The sequence below is a fragment of the Muntiacus reevesi genome, chromosome 7, assembly GCF_963930625.1.
Source record: "Muntiacus reevesi chromosome 7, mMunRee1.1, whole genome shotgun sequence".
Classification (NCBI taxonomy): Eukaryota; Metazoa; Chordata; class Mammalia; order Artiodactyla; family Cervidae; genus Muntiacus; species Muntiacus reevesi.
The window spans coordinates 88,717,754-88,729,813 of record NC_089255.1 but is presented as its reverse complement, the minus strand read 5'-3'; the positions used below and the strand labels follow the sequence as shown (position 1 = coordinate 88,729,813).

Sequence of the window (12,060 nt, the reverse complement as noted above, 5' to 3'; positions counted from 1 at the left end):
CTGGAGATTGAGATTCACCTGTTGGAAGATTTTTAACCACAAATTAAATTTCTAAAACTAGATGTAGGGCTATTCAGATTATCTAATTCTTCCTGCAGTAGCTTTAGCAGTTTGTGTCTTATGATGGATTTGTCCATTTTATCTAAATTTTTGAATTTATTGTCATGAGTGTTCAGAATATTCTCTTATCCTCCACGTATTTGTATAATTAGGTCTAATATCAGCACTCTCGTACTGGATACTGATATTTGTGTCTTTTCTCTTTCTTGGCAATTATGTCTAAAGGTTTATCAATTTTATAAATATTCTCAAAGAAGAAAAATTTTGTTTCATAGGTTCTCTATTTTTTTGCTATATTCTATTCATTGATATTTGCACAGATCTTTATTAACTCTTTTCTTTTGCATCTTTTGGGTTTAATTTGCTCCTCTTAGTTTCTTAAGATGAAGGCTGGGGTCACTGATTTGAGAGCTTAAAAAAAATCCTATTTACCGTTCTGTAGATTTTCTCTGTAAGTACTGCTTTAGAGACATCTCGTAAGTCTTGATCTCTTGTAATTTTATTTTCATTCAGCTTAAAATACTTTCTTTGTTATTGTGCTCAGTTGTGTCTGACTCTTTGCGACCCCATGGATTGGAGCCCACCAGGCCCCTCTGACCATGGGAATATCCCAGGCAAGAATACTGGAGTGGGTTGTCATTTCCTTCTTCAGGGATCTTCCTGATCCAATACTTCCTAATTTTTGGTTTGTTTCTTCTTTGATTTCTGAGTCATTTAGAAAGGTGTTATTTAGTTTCCAAATATTTAGGTATTTTCCACATATTGTTCTGTTATTGGTTTCTAAATTTATTCCATTGTAGAGAGAGAACATAGGTTATATGACTTGAAAGCTTTTAAATTTAGTGAGACTCAGAGAAAGGTATATTTTGATAAATGTTCAGTGTGCATTTGAAGAAAACATATATTCTGAACGAGTTCTACAAATGTCAATACGTCAAGCTGTTGACAGTATTGTTTTTGGTGATTTTCCTGTCTACTTGTTATGTCAGTTATTGAGACATGGGTAGTAAAATTTTTTTAACTGCAATTAGGGATTTGTCTTTTTTTCTGTTGTATTTCTATTCATTTTTGATTAATATATTTTGAAGTCCTATTATTAAATATAGAAATGTTTAGAACTCTTTTATTTTCTAGGTGAATCGATGCCTTTATCATTATTAAATGCACTTTTTAATCCCTTGTGATAGCCTTTTCTCTTTCTTTCTTTTGCTGATAGAGCTAATCTAACTTTCTTTTGTCTAGTGTTACCATGTTATTTTTTTTCTATACTTTTATTTCAACCTCTTTGCATCCTTATATTTAAAGCACATTTCTTATAAAGAGCAGAGTTAGGTTTTGCTTTCAATCTTTGCCTTTTATTTGGATGGCATAGATCATTTCCCTGGAGGAGGAAATGGCAACCCACTCAAGTGTTCTTGCCTGCAGAACCCCAGGAATGAAGGAGACTGACAGGCTGGAATCCAGGGTCCGAGAGTGACTGAGCGACTCAGCCCAGCCCAGCAGGGAGCTCAGAGCGGGCTCTGACTACCTAGAGGGGTGGGGTGCGGTGGGAAGTGGGTCATTGGAGGTCATTTACATTTCCATGGGATTCTCCAGGCCAGAATACTGGAGTGGGTAGCATTCCCTTCTCCAGGGGATCTTCCCAACCCAGGGATGGAACCCTGGGGAAGCCAATGATCGACTTCCCATCCCATAGACCATGTACCTTTGATACCATTATTGATAGTAGGTTTAAGTGTGTAACCTTGTTTCTTGCTTTCTATTTTTCCCATCTGTTCTTTGATCCCTTTTTCCTTTTCTTTTACCTCTTTGGATTAATTCAGTATTTTTTAAAATTTGATTTATTTTTAATTGGAGGATAACGGCTTTACAATACTGTGTTGGTTTCTGTCCCATCAACATGAATCAGCCGTAGGCATACTTATGTGCCCTCTCTCTTGAGCCTCTTTCCCACCTCCCACCCCTTCCCACCCCCCTAGGTAGTCACAGAGCTCTGGGTTTGAGCTCCCTGCTGCGGTGCTGTGCTGAGTTCCTCAGTCATGTCCGACTCTGTGACCCCATGGACTGTAGCCCACCAGGCTCCTCTTTCCATGGAATTCTCCAGGACAGAATACTGCAGTGGGTTGCCATGCCCACTTCCAGGGGATCTTCCCAACCCAGGAATTGAACCAGGGTCTCCTGCATTGCAGGCAAATTTTTTACCAGCTGATCCACAGGGAAAGTCTGCTTCACAGAGCAAATTTCCACTGCCGACCTATTTTACATATGGTAATGTACATGTGTCAAAGTTACTTTATTTGTCCCACCCTCTTCTTCCCTCACTGTGTAATTCAGGAGTTTTTATTATTCCATTTTATCTTCTTTGTTGACTTTTAGCTATAACTCTTTGCTTGATTATTATAGTTGCTTTAGGGCTTAGAGTGTACCTCTTTAAGTTATCAGAGTCTATCTGTAATTCATATTACACTACTTTAAATAGTGTTTAAAAACTCTACAACAGTATTAGGGCTTCCCTGGTGGCTCAAATGGTAAAGAATCTGCCTGCAATGCAGGATACCCAGGTTTGATTCCTGGGTCAGGAAGATCCCCAGGAGAAGGGAATGGCTACCCACTCCAGTATTCTTGTCAGGAGAATTCCATGGACAGAGGAGCCTGGTGGACAGTCCATGGATTATGGCATCTGGTCCCATCACTTTATGGCAAATAGATGGGGAAACAATGGAAACAGTGACAGACTTTATTTTCTTGGGCTCCAAAATCACTGCAGATGGTGACTGCAGCCATGAAATTAAAAGATACTTGCTCCTTGGAAGAAATGCCGTGATAAACCTAGACAGCATATTTAAAAGCAGAGACATTACTTTGCCAATGAAGGTCCATATAGTCAAAGCTATGGTTTTTCAGTAGTCATGTATGGATGTGAGAATTGGACCATAAAGAAGGCTGAGTGCCAAAACATTGATGCTTTCAAACTGTAATGCTGGAGAAGACTCTTGAGAGTCCCTTAGACTGCAAAGAGATCAAACCAGTCAATCCTAAGGAAATCAGTCCTGAATATTCATTGGAAGGATTGATGCTGAAGCTCCAATACTTTGGCCGCCTGATGTGAAGAGCTGACCCATTAGAAAATCCCCTGAAGCTGGGAAAGATTGAAGGCAGGTGGAGCAGGGGACGGCAGAGGATGAGATGATTGGATAGCACCACCAACTCAACAGACATGAGTTTGAGCAAGCTCTGGGAGTTGGTGATGGACAAGGAGGCCTGGTGTGTTGCAGTCCATGGGGTCGCAAAGAGTCGGACACAAAAGAATGACTGAACAACAACATCCACTCCCAGTATTCTCCTTTCCTGGCCCTTATGCTTCTGTTGCCGTAGATTTTATGCATAAGCTGTAAACTCTACAGTACATTGTTATTATTTTTGTTAACATAGCCAATTATCTTTCAAAGAAATTTAAGTCATGAGAAAAGACTCATTTAGTTATCCTTTCTGGTCTTCTTCATCCCTGAGTGTATATAGACCCATATTTTCCACTGATGTCACTTTGCTTTTGCTTGAAAGACTTTAACATTTATTGCAGTGCAGATCTGCTGGTTATAAATTATTCCAGCTTTTGAGTGTCTGAGAAGTGCTAATATTGCTTTCATTTTTAAAGGATATCATTTCTTGGTATAGGATTATAGAATGACAGTATTTTTTCATCTCAGTGCTTAAGAAATATTGTTTCATTGTCTTCTTGCTTGCAATATTTCCAAGGGAAAATCTTCTGTCATAATTTTCTTCTTTTGCAACATACTTTTTTTTCCCATCAAGATGCCTTTAAGACTTTTGTTATCACTGGTTAAGAGTCATTTGATTATCATGTTCCTTGATGCATTTTTCTTATTACTTTGTAGTATTTTTCAAGTCTTGGATTTGTGCATTTTATATATATTTTTTAATCTGAAAAAATTTCAGGCATTATTTCTTCATATACTTTCTCTATCCCCTTATCTCTCTATATTTTTTTGGAGATTCCAATTATTACACTTATATTAAGCTGAAGTGCCACAAAGAGCTCATTGATGCTTTTCAAATCAAAACTTTTTCTATTTTTTTTATTTAGGCAGTTTTCTTTTGCTATGTTTTCAAACTCAGTATTCTTTTAAAAATATTTATTTTTATTTCTGTATTTGTCTGTACAGGGTCTTAGTTACGGCATAAGAGCTCTTAGTTGTGTCATGTGGGGCCTAATTCCCTGACCAGGAATTGAACCTGGGCCCCTTGCTTTGGGAGCGTGGTGTCTTAGCCACTGGACCACCAGGGACATCTCAAATTCGTATTCTTTTTCTCTTTTTCTGAAAGAGTTAATCTGCCTCTAATCTTGCCAGTGTATTTTTCATATCAGGTAAAGTTTTCATATCTAGAAGTTCAGTTTGGGATTTAATGTATTTTTTCCCCCCTGTGTCTGTGTAACTTTCTGAACATCTGAAACCCAGTAACTGCTTTGATGTCTGAATTCGTTTCCTGGGGCTGCTGAAACAAAAGCACCATGAACTTGGAGGCTTAAAACAACAAAAATTAATTCACTCCCAGTTCTGGAGGCTTGTAGTCTAAAGTCAAGGTGTTGGCAGGGGTATCCCCTCTTTGAAGGCTCTAGGGGAGGATCCTTCATTGCCTCTTCCAGCTTGTGATGGTTGCCAATAATCCTTGGTATCGCTTGACTTTCATCACTCCAAATTCCCTCTGTCATCACAAGATGTTCTCTGTGTTTCTGTGTCCAAATTTCTCTTTTCCTGTGAGGACACCAGTCATTAGATTATGGTCTACTCTAATCCACTCTAACTTCAATTTAACTGCAAAGATTCTATTTCCACATGAAGTCACATTCACAGGTACCAGGTGTTTGAATTTCAAGGTATGGAATTCAACCTACGGCAGTGTTTGACAATTCTAACATGTTTGTCAGTTCTGAATCAGTTTAATTTTCCTATTTAAATGGGTTACACTTTCATTGTTTTTATATGCCTGATGACTTTATTTGGATGGCTAGTATAAATTTTAACACTATCGGTGCTGAATTATTCGATTTCACATAAACTTGAGATTTGTCATCAGACATTATTTCCAGGTGTTGCTAGTGATGAAGAACCTGCCTGCCAGTACATGAAACATAAGAGACACAGGTTTGATCCCTGGGTCAGGAAGATCCTCCGGAGTAGGAAATGGCAATCCAGTCCAGTATTCTTGCCTGGAGAATCCTCATGGACAGAGGAGCGTGGAGTACTTTAATCCATAAGGTCTAAAAGAGTCAGACACAATTGAAGTGACTTAGCATGCACACACATGATTGAATTATTTGAAAACTTTGGTATTTTTGGATTTTGCTTTCAAAGTTTCTTAGGTGGGACCAGAGTAGCATTTAATCTGGTGCTAATAATTCCCCAGCCCTGAGACAAGACACTTCTGAGTATTTTCTACCTAATGCTCCGTGAACTATGTGGTGTTTCAACCTGACAGGTGGGAATAGTCACTCTTCCTGGTCCTGTGAGTGACAAGAACATTTTCCTCCAGACTTGTAAGGTGCTTCTTTCTCCAGCCTCAGTTTCTTTACATAAATGGGATGATTCATACTCTGCTGAACACTCCGTAGGATTCTTTGGAGTTTGCCCTGTATGTAGGTCTCTCCACTCTTGATTTGTTTTGCAAACTCCAGCTACATTGATTCCCTCTGACCCTCGGCTCTGGTTTCCTCACTTCAGAGCATCCATTGGGTTATTCCTGAGTTCCTTCCCCTTGTACCACGGCCTGGAAATGCTCCCAAGGCAGTGAGTTGGGGCAATTGAAAAGATTGCTTTGCTTCCTGTTCCTCTGTCCTTCTTTGTCTGATGTCTACTGTCTTGAAAAACATTGTTGCATATGTTTTGCCTGTGTTTTTGTTTGATTCAGGTGTAAATCTGGTCTCTGCTACTCCTTTGTTGGGAACAGAAATGGTTTGCTGAAATCTGTAACATTTTGATGAAGAGTTAGGGTAAAATTGACTTAGTGGTGATTATAATGTAGGTAAAATTTTGTATGTCAACTGGTTTCAATTTACTAAACTAGAACAAGCCTTCAGTGGAATGGCTAGGGCTTCCCTGGTGGCTCAGAGGTTAAAGCGTCTGCCTCCAATGTGGGAGACCCAGGTTCGATCCCTGGGTTGGGAAGATCCCCTGGAGAAGGAAATGGTAACCCACTCCAGTATTCTTGCCTGGAGAATCCCATGATTGGAGAAGCCTGCTAGGCTACAGTCCATGGGGTCCAAAGAGTCAGACATGACTGAGCCACTTCACTTCATTTCAATATTCTAATAGCTTGCTTGACAAATTGCTATGATAATCAATAAAGCAATTTTCTTTCCTTAGCATAGCTTTTAAACTGGGGCAAATAAACACATAGGATGATATGATGAATCAGTTTAAATAAAGGGAAGTGTTTATACTCACATTGATTAAACACAAAAAATTCTTTAAAATATAACAGATAAATGAAAATGGCTATGGAACATTGTGTTTTTCTTTTTGTAGGAAAACCATTAGCATGATCCAAATATCAGAACATGGTATTTAGCAATGAGTTCCTCTGTGTGTTTTGTCTTTTTTCAAAAGATGTCTATCAACGTGGAACACAGGCTATATTATGCAGCACCCAAAAAAGTCTTAAAATTTTGGTTTTGTGTATTAATAGTTGTTCATTTTGATAGAAATGCATAAATATTGCTGTTTTATATTTGTGATGTTCTTGACAAATACCTATAATTAGGAAGTATGTGACTAGTAAGACTATTATGGGAACAATGGGGCATCTACACAATGAATGGCTGAAAATGATTCTTTGAATAGTGGGCAATACCACTATTGCAACATCTTATACTTTATTTCAATTCTTATTAGACTTTCAGTTATCTTGAATACTTGATGCATACAGTGTCAACAACCATTTGTGGCCATCTCATGCTGCTGTAACGGGAGTGGATTTCATCACTGTGTTGGTACAGAGAGAGGTTGGAGTAGTTCCCTTCAGTCCTAACAAATCAGGATGTTGGGGATTTCTTTTTTACCTTATGCATAGCATTTCACCTTGGGGCTCTGTCTTCCTTCTTATGACTTATAATTGTCCTCTGGGATTATGATGTCCTCTGGGCTTCACTGGTGGCTCAGAAGGTAAAGAATCCACCTGCAATGCAGGAGACCTGGATTCGATCCCTGGATCGGGAAGATCCCTTGGAGAAGGAAATGGCAACCCACTGCAGTATTGTTGCCTGGAGAATCCCCATGGACAGAGGAGACTCAGTTCAGTTCAGTTGCTCAGCTGTGTCCAACTCTTTGCAACCCCATGGACTGCGGCATGCCAGGACTCCCTGTCCATCACCAACTCCCGGAGTTTACTCAAACTCATGTCCATTGAGTCGGTGATGCTATCCAACCATCTCATCCTCTGTCGTCCCCTTCTCCTGTCCTCAATCTTCCCCAGAATCAGTGTCTTTTCAAATGAGTCAGCTCTTTGCATCAGGTGGCCAAAGTATTGGAGTTTCAGCTTCAGCATCAGTCCTTCCAATAAACACTCAGGACTGATCTCCTTTAGGATAGACTGGTTGGATCTCCTTGCAGTCCAAGGGACTCTAAAGAGTCTTCTCCAGCATCACAGTTCAAAAGCATCAATTCTTTGGTGCTCAGCTTTCTTTAAAGTCCAACTGTCATATCCCTATATGACTACTGGAAAAGCCATAGCCTTGAATAGATGGAATTTTGTTGGTAAAGTAATGTGTCTGCTTTTTAATATGCTGTCTAGGTTGGTCATAACTTTCCTTCCAAGGAGTAAACATCTCTTAATTTCATGTCTGCAGTCACCATCTGCAGTGATTTTGGAGCCGGAGAAAATAAAATCAGCCACTGTTTCCACTGTTTCCCCATCTATTTGCCATGAAGTGATGGACCGGATGCCATGATCTTAGTTTTCTGAATGTTGAGCTATAAGCCAACTTTTTCACTCTCCTCTTCTCTTTCACTTTCATCAAGAGGCTCTTTAGTTCTTCACCTTCTGCTATAAGGGTGGTATCATCTGCATATCTGAGGTTATTGATATTTCTCCTGCCAATCTTGATTCCAGCTTGTGCTTCTTCCAGCCCAGCATTTCTCATGATGTACTCTGCATATAAGTTAAATAAGCAGGGTGACAATATACAGCCTTGACGTACTCCTTTTCCTATTTGGAACCAGTCTGTTGTTCCATATCCAGTTCTAACTGTTGCTTCCTGACCTGTATACAGGTTTCTCAAGAGGCAGGTCAGGTGGTCTGGTATTGCCATCTGTTTCAGAATTTTCCACAGTTTATTGTGATCCACACAGTCAAAGGCTTTGACATAGTCAATAAAGCAGAAATAGATGTTTTTCTGGAACTCTCTTGCTTTTTCAATGATCCAGCAGATGTTGGCAATTTGATCTCTGGTTCCTCTGCCTTTTCTGAATCCAGCTTGAACATCTGGAAGTTCATGGTTCATGTATTGCTGAAGCCTGGCTTGGAGAATTTTGAGCATTACTTTGCTAGCGTGTGAGATGAGTGCAATTGTGTAGTAGTTTGAGCATTTTTTGGCATTGCCTTTCTTTGGGATTGGAATGAAAACTGACCTTTTCCAGTCCCGTGGCCACTGCTCAATTTTCCGAATTTGGCGGCATATTGAATGCAGCACTTTCACAGCATCTTCTTTCAGGATTTGAAATAGCTCAACTGGAATTCCATAACCTCCACTAGTTTTGTTTGTAGTGATGCTTCCTAAGGCCCACTTGACTTCTCATTCCAGGATGTCTGGCTCTAGGTGAGCGATCATGCCATCTGATTATCTAGGTCGTAAAGATCTTTTTTAGGTATAGTTCTTCTGTGTATTTTTGCTACCTCTTCTTAATATCTTCTGCTTATGTTAGGTCCATACCATTTCTGTCCTTTATTGTGCCCATCTTTGCATGAAATGTTCCCTTGGTATCTCTAATTTTCTTGAAGAGATCTCTAGTCTTTCCCATTCTGTTGTTTTCCTCTATTTCTTTGCACTGATCACTGAGGAAGGCTTTCTTATCTCTCCTGGCTATTCTTTGGAGCTCTGCATTCAAATGGGTATATCTTTTCTTTTCTCCTTTGCTTTTTGCTTCTCTTCTTTTCACAGCTATTTGTAAGGCCTCCTCAGAGAGCCATTTTGCCTTTTGGCATTTCTTTTTCTTGGGGATGGTCTTGCTTCCTGTCTCCTGTACAATGTCATGAACCTCCGCCCATAATTCATCAGGCACTCTGTCTATTAGATCTAGTCCCTTAAATGTATTTCTCACTTCCATTGTATAATCATAAGGGATTTGATTTAGGTCATACCTGAATGACCTAATGGTTTTCCCTACTTTCTTCAATTTAAGTATGAATTTTGCAGTAAGGAGTCCATGATCTATCTGAGCCACAGTCAGCTCCCAGTCTTATTTTTACTGACTGCATAGAGCTTCTCCATCTTTGGCTGCAAAGAATGTAATCAATCTGATTTCCGTGTTGGCCATCTGGTGATGTCCATGTGCAGACTCTTCTCCTGTGTTGTTGGGAGAGGGTGGCTGGCTATATATAGTCCATGTGGTCACAACGAATCAGACACAACTGAGCAACTAAGTGCATTTTGATGGAACTTGACCATCTGTGATGGCTGGACAGAACCAAGCGAAGTATAGCGGTAAAGATGGTCACTACTTGGGCTGGAAAATCACTAGGCAAGATGCAAGCTGTTTTCGAAGGGACAGTTTCATCCCTAATGTCATCCCTAATGACATCCCTAATGTCAATGGGCAGGACAGCTAGTTTCAGGCTGTGAACTGTACTTACTTGAGTGCAGAATGAGTGCTCTGTGGATGTGAGCTTTCTTCCAACACCATCAGGTCAGTCCACCTCCAGCCTCCCGCTCTAGGGCTTTCTTCTGTTTCTTATAACATTTCCAGTTAGGAATCACTTTTTTCTGGAGGGCATTGCTCTTGTTCATGATATTTGCTTCCAGATTTTTTGCTGATAGCACAACTCCTTTCTGAAAGCAGGGCTTGTAGCTTCATGGGTTTGTAATTTGTGTAACTGCACAGGGTCTTGTACTCAGAAAGACCTCGGTCTTAGTTTAATCCTCTGCTGTTGCCATTTAGACATCCTTGTTCGGTTCTGACAGAGTTTCCACCGTCTCTCCATCTATTTCCCATGAAGTGATGGGACCAGATGCCATGATCTTAGTTTTCTGAATGTTGAGCTTTAAGCCAACTTTTTCACTCTCCTCTTTCACTTTCATCAAGAGGCTTTTTAGTTCATCTGACAGTGGAAACAGTGTCAGACTTTATTTTTTTGGGCTCCAAAATCACTGCAGATGGTGACTTCAGCCATGAAATTAAAAGACACTTACTCCTTGGAAGGAAAGTTATGACCAACCTAGATAGCATATTAAAAAGAGACTTTACTTTGCCAACAAAGGTCCATCTGGTCAAGGCTATGGTTTTTCCAATGGTCATGTATGGATGTGAGAGTTGGACTGTGAAGAAAGCTGAGCAACGAAAAATTGATGCTTTTGAACTGTGGTGTTGGAGAAGACTCTTGAGAGTCCCTTGGACTGCAAGGAGATCCAACCAGTCCATCCTAAAGGAGATCAGTCCTGGGTGTTCATTGGAAGGACTGATGCTGAAGCTGAAACTCCAATACTTTGGCCACCTCATGCGAAGAGTTGACTCATTGGAAAAGACCCTGATGTTTGGAGGGATTGGCGGCAGGAGGAGAAGGGAATGACAGAGGATGAGAGGGCTGGATGGCATCACTGACTTGATGGGCATGAGTTTGAGTAAACTCCAGGAGTTTGTGATGGACAGGGAGGCCTGGCGTGCTGCAATTCATGGGGTTGCAAAGAGTCGGACATAACTGAGCAACTGAACTGAACTGACTGATTCAGTTCTGAAAGGGCCCCATACTGTCATTTTGCACTGGGCCCCACAAGTTATCAGTCAGTCTTATCTGAGAATCTCTAGGCTGAAGTCTCAAAAGTCAAGAAGAGACTATTCTTTTTTTCCCCTTCTTCTTTCTCTTTCATTTGCTCTCTCTTTCTGCTTCCTGTGGTCACATGCCTTCTCTGAGCCGTGAACACAGCACTACTTAGCTGGCTATGTGAGTGAGGGAGCCAAATGGACAAGAAAATACTTGGGAAAAATTTGGTTAGTATTTCAAATATATTCTCTTGTCACATAGAAATGTTCTCTGCTGTTGTTCCAGAGTAGTGTGAATTTGCAAGGTATGGGTGGCATGCAACCTCTGCGCCTTCTACTTGAAATAGCACTACCTGTGTCTGCCACACAACAGCTTATGGAATAGCTGTCTTCCTTTCTGTAGGCTTATCCATTCCAGTGTTAGGCTATGACCAATGCTTTCAGACCTAACATCATCCCAGAAACCTCTTTATTGATTATCCCATCTTGATGTTTAGTGCTTGGCATGGTTCCAAAGTGTTTTTGATGAAATTGTTCAAAAAACTCGATGTGAGTTAATACCTCAGATCCCACAGGCTGGACAGGCTTCACCAGTGTAATCTTCATCAAGGTTCTTTGAATTTCAATCAGGGGAACTTATCTTAAGCTTCAAAAGGGAAGTCATCACAAGGCAGCATTACCTATTCTTTATTCAAAGCACTTAATTAGTCGTTCAGTCATGTCCTGCTCTTCGTGACTCCATGGACTGTAGCCTGCCAGGCTCCTCCTTCCATGGGACTTACCAGGCAAGAATACTGGAGTGGGTTGCCATTTCCTTCTCCAGGGGATCTTCCAGACCCAGGGATCAAACCTGAGTCTCCCGCATGGCAGGCAGACTTTTTACCACCTGAGCTACCAGGGAAGCCCTAGACAAAGTAATAAACACGGTCCCGATATTCATGGAACTGACATTTTAGGATATCTTACTATCTATCACCTAACCTGTATTTACTGTTTACTATGGGCTAGG

General features: G+C 40.5%; 2 non-coding genes across 2 annotated transcripts; one reads left to right on the top strand and one right to left on the bottom strand.

Annotated features, from left to right (window-relative positions):
- Positions 1-4,293: 4,293 nt before the first annotated feature.
- On the bottom strand, positions 4,294-4,366 carry TRNAW-CCA (transfer RNA tryptophan (anticodon CCA)). Its single transcript has one exon. It is a non-coding gene; the product is annotated as a tRNA-Trp (tRNA).
- A 1,807-nt stretch (positions 4,367-6,173) lies between these two features.
- Positions 6,174-6,245, top strand: TRNAW-CCA (transfer RNA tryptophan (anticodon CCA)). Its single transcript has one exon. It is a non-coding gene; the product is annotated as a tRNA-Trp (tRNA).
- The last annotated feature ends 5,815 nt before the right edge of the window (positions 6,246-12,060 follow it).